Genomic DNA, 7,500 nt, shown 5'->3' on the forward strand with positions numbered 1-7,500 from the left:
AATACAAAAATATACTAATGCGATCCTTGTAATGTATTTTTGTAATTCATTTCAAACCCATTTTGATTGCATTTCATAAGATTGATAAAAGCTTTAGTTCGAGAAACATCGGGACATGGATTTATCTTCGAATTTAATGAAGGAAAACTAATTCTCGTTCCCGCTGTACGGTTCACGCCAATCATTCACCTTCGCCGCAGGTGCGCGAGACCGAACGCGAATTTACCGTAACGTGGAATGGTGTTTGGTGAATGGGCACGCTCTAGCCCGTCAATGACCGTTCTTACGAGAACGAGAAGGATGCAAGGATGCAACGAACACACCACTGTTCGACGGCTGCTACTGATGGTGGCGTCCAGTGGCACTTCCGGTCTGTTTACATCCGGTCGTTTTCTTCGGACGTGCTGGAAATTGTTTTTCGTTTTTTTTATTGTGTTTCACTTGATTCTCCACGTTCGTGAAGAGTGAAACGAATTCGTTTTTCTTATTTTCTGCTCAAGAGAAGCGTTTTCAAAAGGATCCACTTTTTTACGCTTATTAGAAAAAAACGGATTTATGAAAATACATTTAGAAAAAAAAATACAGCACAAACATTAGCACGCATATTTCTACGCCATGCTGCATAACCACAATTCGTTACACACATGACTAGGGGTTGAAAATTGAATTCCTTTTTTGCTCTCGTCCGTGCTCACGTGCATAAGCGTTTGTGTTGCGTCCGCGGAACGACGAATGAGCTGCTCCACGAACAAACAGAATACGGTCCCAGACATAAACATCCTCCCGGTGATCTTATTATTTCACGCTTTTTTCGCCAACATCAGCATCGTTCGAGTGGGACACCCTCGTCCGGCCAGTTGTTGAAGTGATGCTCGGTATGCTCCCCATTTCATCAGCCAAAATCATTTGGAATAAATAAATGTTTTGCTTGAAAATTACACACCAAACCAAGGGTCCTTGCACCTCTGGGTGGATTCGAATCCTTCGTCTCCGTCTTGCAATCAGCGCGTTTGCTCTGCACTCCCACCACTGTCGGTCAATCGTCCGGATTCATCATCGCGCTCGCTCGGTCTGCGCAGCATTGGTGCAAAAGGTAGTAGATGCAGTAGACAACAAGCACACTCCATCCAAAGGGGATGGAAAATCCTTCCTGAATACTGTTGTGTGGTGATGGTAGCACTCTAATCACTTTCCAGTCTTCGTGTTTTCCGCTACCGCTCGCTGATAGTTACGGCATCGGGAGCGAAAGATGAGGAATGTTTTATTAATTTTTGAATGGTGCTCTCCCCCTCGCCATCCGCGTGGATCATAAATTGCGTGAACATTAAGCTATCAATCCGATCGACGAGGGAGGAAGAAGAGGATGGGCGGCAGTTGACAAATGGAACCGATCGCGGCGTGGCATGATCGAGGCAGACCCCCCACAACACATTTTTTTTTGTTTTGCTTGCACCCTTTTCCATCGCGACGGTCGCCCCTAGCAACGGCGCGCGCTAGTGTGAGAGAGAGAGAGTGGACAGATTTGAGAAAACCGGCTCTCTCCGCTCACCAGGGCGTTCGTGCATGGCCCATCGACGCTCCACACAGTCCTCTCACGGGCGCTCATTTTTAGTTTTCCAGCGCTCGTGGTCGTGATCGGTTGTCCGCACGTGTTCTCCGTTTCGTCCCGGTATCCGCGTTGTACCCCGGTTACAACCGTTTTGTTGTGTGTGATTTCGTGACTGCGCGCGGTTGACCGGTTTGTGCCGTGCGTGAAGCACGCTGCATCCTTTGTTTGTCGCGAGAAGCCGAGTTTCGTCCATCATCACCGGCGGCGCGCGGATGCTTTGTGTCCGTTGATGCTGATGAATTGTGGTGCTTGTGACCTGTGCTGTCTGGCCGGGGAATCACATATTAGAGTGCACGGGGATGTGTAAAAAGCTATCCACAAAAAGGGTCCAAGGTGCTGGCCGGCTGTTGAAGTGAAATCGTGTTCGTTCGAGCGCGTCGTGTGCGACGCAAAAGTTGTGCCAACAAAAAAGAAAAAAAGATTCCCACGACCAAGCGCCCGGTGACGGAGTCGTGTCGTGTGCTGGTGCCGTATCCGAAGTGGAAGCAGCAGAGAACGGGTTGTGTCGGGGCGATCCAAGCAATCAAAGCAAATCGCCAAAATCTTCTTCCTTTCGCGCGCGCGGAGCGTGGTTTGCGCGAGAAGAATGAGCACTCACGGATGCGAGTGAAGTGAGCGACTTGAGTGAGTTTGAAGAGAGAGAGAGAGTGAGAGTCGGAGAGAGAGAGAGATCGTGTGTGAGTGGAAATTGAAAGAAAGAGAGGGAAAGAAAAAGCGCCTCAAAGTGCGTGAAAGAGCGGGAGAGAGTGATCTGGTGAATAAAAGGTAATTTTTTTTATTCAACTTCCTTGCCACCCCTACCCCTTCCCGCTTCCAAATCATCGGATGGTTTTATCCTTTCGCGCGCTCGAACGTCGCCTGAACGCGAGATGGTGGAGTGGGGTTGGTGGTGGTGTCTCGCCGGGAAGCTGCGCTCGGTCCGGGAACGAAGAAGCAAGATAGCGCCAATAGTAAGCGAAGCGAGAGGAAATGGGAGCGAGAATGGCAAACATCGCTTCTGTCTAGCGAGGAAGCGATTACGCGTGGTGTTCGTGATGTAGAGGACGGGAGAGGAGCGGGACCGAAGGGAGGAAAGAAGTGAAAAAACCAAAATGCTTTAATTAATTTAATTAAAATCCTCACTCATTACTGCTGCTGCTGCTTCTGGTGATGCTGCTGTTGAGGATGGGTGGATGTGACCAGCTTGCCACTGGTTTGCGCTCGATGTTTTGCGTTCGACGTGGTGGTGCTGTATGTGTACCCGGTGTATGTATGCTGCACCTTGAGTCCACCAGTGATGTGCGAGCCGGCTCACGACCGTATGACCGAGGGAAAATGGGATTTTCCGCGATATCTGTCGCCCAGTCCGAACGAGATGTTTGTCATTGTTTAGAGACGCGGTTTTCTGTTTCTTTTGCCTGAGAGGTTATGAATCCTCATATAAAAGAAAGCAACGTACTAATAGGTGACAAAAAGATCGAAGTTGTGGAAAACTTTCCCTGCTAATGGTCAAAAGTTAGTACCGACAATGATATAATACAAGAGATTCGTGCCAGGGAGCTAGCAGCCAACCGTACTAGCCATACTTTAGCTTGAGGAAACTAATCCACTCGAGAAATCTGTTGAGAAGCAGGGATTGTATACGACGTACATACGCCTATGAGAATTGGACACTGTCCAGAATGCACAAATCTCTCTTATCTGTGTTCTGGAAGAGGATTCTCAAAAGGATTTTTGGCCCCGTAAGGGAGGAGGTACGATCGAGAAACAGACACAACGGGTTGTATGACGATCTCAATGTCTCGCACCACATGACATTCGGCAGGTTCGGTGGGCTGGTCATGAGAATGGCAAACGACAACCCAGTCTGTAAAGTGTTCTTAATCATTTCGGATGGACAGAAAGGGTGTGATAGTTCAAAATCGAGATGGAGCGACGGTATAGACATTGATGCCAAAATTGCACGAATTACTAGTTGGAGAACGACGACGCTCGATCACCGATCTTTTGTAGAAGGTCAAGAAAAGACCGATCGTTGGTTGTTATGTGTCTCTCGGATAACCTGCGTTAGCAGCTCGAAGAAGTGTAAATTTCTGTACATTACACGTTTTCCAGTGACCCTTTTTATAGCACATAACGACTGTTCTTATTGACATAATGATTAAGATGCAATCATTAAGAGCACAACAAAAACAAAAAAAGATATCAATTAGTACTGCTCAGGATGACCCGATTCGATCTTACACTTGGACTAATTGCTTACGATGAAAGCCTAATGCCTTCTTATCGCGAAGAGAAATGAAGCGCAAACACCGTTTGTGATAAAGGAAAAGCACCGGGTGGCGATGATGGGGTACAGCAAGCGAACGAGCGGAAAATGACTCACCCACAGGAGATGCACAGGCGGCGTTAATGATGCGATATGATGTGTGTGCTGCGTGCCGCGTGTAATGCTTGCCAGTCGCCTCTTCCGGAAAAATGGGCTGTGGAAAGTAGTCCCACGGGGTAGGGGCCTTTGGGGCACAAGACGATGCGATCGAGCGAGTTGGAAAACCATTCACTAATTGGCTGCGTCTTTGCGTCTATTTCCTATAATTTCTCTCTCGTCGCACATCATCAATCGAGCTGATTAAATGGCTAAATGATGGATGTACCGTCGGCACCACCGACGGTGTCGCTTTCCAAAGGATCAGCTAGCAGGCGAATCGGCGTGTCGGCTTTTCTCCTAATTAATCCAATGAGTGAGGAGCAATATTCGCTCAACGAAGGTGTCTAACGAGTGAATTCTTGCTGCTTAAGGACCGTGTAACAATAACCATGTGTTCGGTTTGTTAGCTTCGGAGCATTACGTTATTCTTTCGTAAATTGTTTCGTAAAAGATTTCTGCTCAGATTTTTACCATCGTAGAAAATTGCTTAAAAAGAAAATCGGATATTTAATTTACTCGCTTTAGAATAAAAAATGTAGTTCAGGAAATTCCGTTCCATCCTTTTCCATTAGTCATACAGCTGTTGAATGTGGAATCCTTAAATCGAAAACGACAAGGATTCAATTTCTGCTTCTTCCGTCTATGCCATCAACGCTCATCATATCCCGGTTCGCTCACCCTCGATCCTTCAGCCCCGTCCGGGGCCTCTTTTCGTCCTTTAATTGGGCCACCTGGTGGTGGTTTGGTGAGAAACGCGCGCGCAAAGTGAGAAAGCGTTCGTGCCATCTCACTCGGTGAGAAACATGCTCACGTCCTCGGTAGGCGTGATGGCTCGCATCATCCACCCCCATACCCGCCGCATGCGCTGCCTTTTCGGGCCGGTCGCGCGGCGGATGGTCTAACGCTGGCACCAGCCGCCGCGGCAGTATCCTCACGACAACGAGCGCATTCGGACGCAGCCTCTCGAGTGCGCCGGAAAGCAAACCGGATCTGACGAGATTTTTCCGCTCGTGGATTCGCTTTTCGACAACAACACAAGTCCAAGAGGTGATTTACCATTTTCCGCGGCGCACAGTTGCAGGAAAACTCTGACTCGTCGTTGGTGTTTGGTGTTGGTGGTGTAGTTTGTTATTTGAATCCGAGAATAGAGAGGATTTTTCCTAATTTTAGTGACTTTTTAATGTGGAATATTATTTATGTTCTCTGAGTTTTTTGAGCTTAGAACAAAGAAAAAGCAGATTAAATGATAGCAAACAGTGAACTCAAAGCAGGGGCATCGAGTTCTCGGACGATAGGGTTGGGATCATGACCCGCGATCTTATCTGAATGCGGGATGGGATTTTTATGTTTTATTTTCATTTTTTTTATTCCTTCACCCCCCGCCATTACCATCATCACCATCATCATGATCAATGCCTTCGTCGTCGGCATCATGCATCTTGTCACGTCTCCTTTTTTGTTTTGGGTCCCTTCCTTTCCTATGGTGCTTTCCACACGCGAACCCTGTCGCATCGGTAAAAGCGCGTTCAAACAATGCTCCGTCTCCTAATTGTGTCTTCATTTTCGTCGTTTCTAATGTGTTTCTCTTTGTCTCTTGTCTCTTCCAGGAAATCGGGAGTACGCTGCCGCAGAAGTTCGAGAAAACGAGAAATCAACCTAACCGTTCAACTTATTAAACAAAGAGTTGCAGCCTCAAGTGCCGCCAGCTTGGTTGGTGTTTTTGCGGAGCGTTTGTGACTTGTGCATTAAGAAGAGCTTGTGTTTAACTCGCCCAGACCAGTGACAAGTGTAGTGACGACGTGAAAGCAGAATACGAATGTTTCTGAAAAGAAATGTAGAAGAGAAGTGAAAAAGAAGAGTGCAACAGTGTTTAAACCGTGTGCAAGCTCTGCGTTATCAAGCACAGGTTAAAAGGCATTCAAACGAATCTCACAAAATTGGTGCATAAGTTCTTCGATAATAGTTCAGTCAGCCTTTACAAAGTGAATCGTAAACTAAGCTTCTTGAGACAGCACCAACGACCAACAGAATCCAACTTCGAGTGCACAGTCTCGTTGTTTCATTGTGTAAGTATTTTTTGTGCAAGTGAAATCGGTCTAGTCTAGCGCCTTGAGCATCGTTCCTCTCCCAGATCACTAACGATAGGAAAGATTTCCCTTCGATCAACGAAACTCTCGCAACGAAACGTAGCATAGGCAGTCGGTTAGGGAACGAACCAGAAGGCCCCGGTGAGAAGTGCCCAGGAAGTGGTGATGAAAATATTTATATGATTTTAATGAGAATCAAGATAAGCGCGCTCGACAATAATAGGTCCCACCGCACAGTGCGCGGCAACGTGAAGCCGGTTTATGGAGCTGAACCCCTGATGCGGGTTCCATCATGCACCTCTGCATGGCCGGCGACACAAAACGACATTAAAAACAAAGACCTTCCGCAGGCCGCGCAAGTGAAGAGAGCATAAGAAAAGCAATAAAAATGCAGGAAAATCTCCCAAAAGAGCTCCACTTAAAACGACAGGACAGTAAAAACAGTTAAAAGTAGGGAAAAAAGGCTCTGAATGGATGGGTGACCTCACCGCCCAAGTGGCACCGCGGTTCGATGCAAAGTGAAACTATCAATTTGTTGTTTGAACTGGCTGGCCCCTCTGTGGGACATTCTAACCGCAGTTGATGATCACAGCACAGTAGGCAGACCAGTAGATAGCGGCAGGCTGATAAGGCAGTCGGCGCAGGCTGTTGCAATTGCAGTTTTATGCAGGCAGAGTGGAGCGTTCGAAGCGAAGGTTCGTCGTCTGGCTGCAATCTTTCCTCCCCAGCGGCCTGACTTGGCCGAGCCAGCGTGAAGAGCCAACCACGATAAAAGTCCTCCGACTCCGAGCGTAGGGGTGGCCACCCCTTTGGGGCCGATTGGCGATAAGCAAGCAGCTGGTCTGTAGGCGAAGTGCGATAAACGGCCACTGGCCACCGAATGGGGTGTGTGTTTGTGTGCGCTTGCAAGCATCGCAAGAATGCACTTCCCTGCAGTTTATGCTCTCCACAGAGAGAATGAAGCTCCGTGCCGGGGGGTGGTGGACAGCAGCTGCCGTCAGAGAACGTGGAGTGCGATAAGCCATGGGTCAACATTGGACCGCGGTTCGCTCGGTTCGCAGTTATGTTGTGTTATCTTGTGAGGGGGAAAGGTTTGTCCCCTTTGTGTCGCCTCCGTTAAGTGTTGTGTCTCGGTTTTCATGGGGAAATTAGCACAGATTAGCATAGTATTCTAGCTTATCAGGAGGCCTGTCAACGTTGGTGCTATTCTCGTTTTGCCGCTCGGAACATTGCGTCAGCAGAAGGCGTTCTATTTATGTTGCGTGATGTCACTGTGACGAATCATTGCTGGAAGATGTATTTTTGTGCTGTCCATGATCGAAGAACGGGATCGATTTGATTGATCAGCTGGTTCCTTAATTAAAATGTTCCTCTTTGGTATTACGAGCGATAAGCTA

General features: G+C 47.7%; 1 protein-coding gene across 4 annotated transcripts in view; it reads left to right on the forward strand.

Annotated features, from left to right (window-relative positions):
• LOC126569865 (LIM homeobox transcription factor 1-alpha) overlaps positions 1 to 7,500 on the forward strand; it is a 158,025-nt gene that overhangs the window by 124,849 nt on the left and 25,676 nt on the right. For 2 of the 4 annotated variants that reach the window (XM_050227252.1, XM_050227255.1), the window contains one exon: positions 5,624 to 6,082. The gene's annotated coding sequence lies outside the window, so the exon portion shown is untranslated. Of the gene's footprint in view, positions 1 to 1,636; positions 2,375 to 4,960; positions 5,064 to 5,623; positions 6,083 to 7,500 lie in introns of those variants that run through there. The other 2 variants (XM_050227253.1, XM_050227256.1) reach the window with 2 other exon arrangements.

This window comes from Anopheles aquasalis, chromosome 2 (genome assembly GCF_943734665.1).
Source record: "Anopheles aquasalis chromosome 2, idAnoAquaMG_Q_19, whole genome shotgun sequence".
In the NCBI taxonomy this organism is placed as follows: Eukaryota; Metazoa; Arthropoda; class Insecta; order Diptera; family Culicidae; genus Anopheles; species Anopheles aquasalis.